Raw genomic sequence first — 1,363 nt, forward strand, 5'->3', positions numbered from 1 at the left:
TAGATGTAAGGTCAAGGGATCGAGGTGTAGGAAGAAAGTTAGCTTCAAGCAGTCCGTAGTAAATATTAAAAAAACTTCTAGGGCCAATTGTGGTTTATTGAGACGGAAGGTTGCCCCAAACTAGCTGCAGTGAAACCAGTGACCAGGCCATGGTTAGTGTGACAAAAATTTTAACACCAATTAATAAATGTTTACGTGAGGTTAACACTCACACACACACCGGGTGAAATGCTTAGCGGTATTTCGTCTGCCGCTACGTTCTGAGTTCAAATTCCGCCGAGGTCGACTTTGCCTTTCATCCTTTCGGGATCGATTAAATAAGTACCAGTTACGCACTGGGGTCGACGTAATCGACTTAATCCCTTTGTCTAAGGTCCCGTTTAAAGGTGTGTAGTGGCATATTTTTCTCTTACACTATAGACATACTCAAAGACCTTCACAGTTTGAGGAACTTGGTTTTCATGGTGTCCATGTCACACCTTACAGCCTTTATAGTGTTTACAGAGCCTGGAGCAACAGTGAATATTCAAAGAGCCTTCAGTCCTTCATGTCAGCTCACCTTTTTTTCAGTTACAACTTGAATTTTTATGCTATCTAACGCCGCTGACTGTTTATTAATACATCAAGCTATGGTTATTTTCCAGGAGGTTCTGGCCACACGTCTTACGGTTCGTCAACCCGCGTTGTTGAATTACTTGGTGGATTAAAAAAAAAAAGACATAAAAAAATCGTCAAATTTGGCCCGAAGCCCTGTAATTTATTCACTCAATACATTTGTCGAAGTTCAGGTATCTTTTATTTTCTACTTGTTTCAGTCATTAGACTGCGATCGTGCTGGAGCATCGTCTGGAAGTCGACCTCAGTACTTATATTTATTTTTAAAGTCTGGTATTGGATCTGTTTTCGCTGAATCGCGAGGTTATGGGAACGTAAACAAACCAACACCAGTTGCCAAGCGGTGACGGGGAACAAACACATACGTGTGCGTACCAAATAGATTCACAAGGCTTTGGTCGACCTATATTGTGTAATATAATTACTGAATCCTATTCTATTTTGCAAGGTCCACATAATATATAATATATTCACCGAATACTTCTATTTTGCAATGTCTTGAGAAGTAGACCGCATGAGACATGGCTCATCTTCGGGGGGGGGGGCGACATCACTAAAAAACGAATTCAAGATAATTTTTTGTTACGCGTACCACTCAGAAAGTCCTCGAGCTGCAGATTGCCCATGACTGGAAAAGATATATTCACTAAATATAATTCAGTTTTAAGAGATCCATATGGTGTAATACATTCCCTTAAAACGGTTCTATTTTGCTGAACCCGTATAGTATAATATATCCACTCACTAC

This window comes from Octopus bimaculoides, chromosome 26, assembly GCF_001194135.2.
Source record: "Octopus bimaculoides isolate UCB-OBI-ISO-001 chromosome 26, ASM119413v2, whole genome shotgun sequence".
Lineage (NCBI taxonomy): Eukaryota > Metazoa > Mollusca > Cephalopoda > Octopoda > Octopodidae > Octopus > Octopus bimaculoides.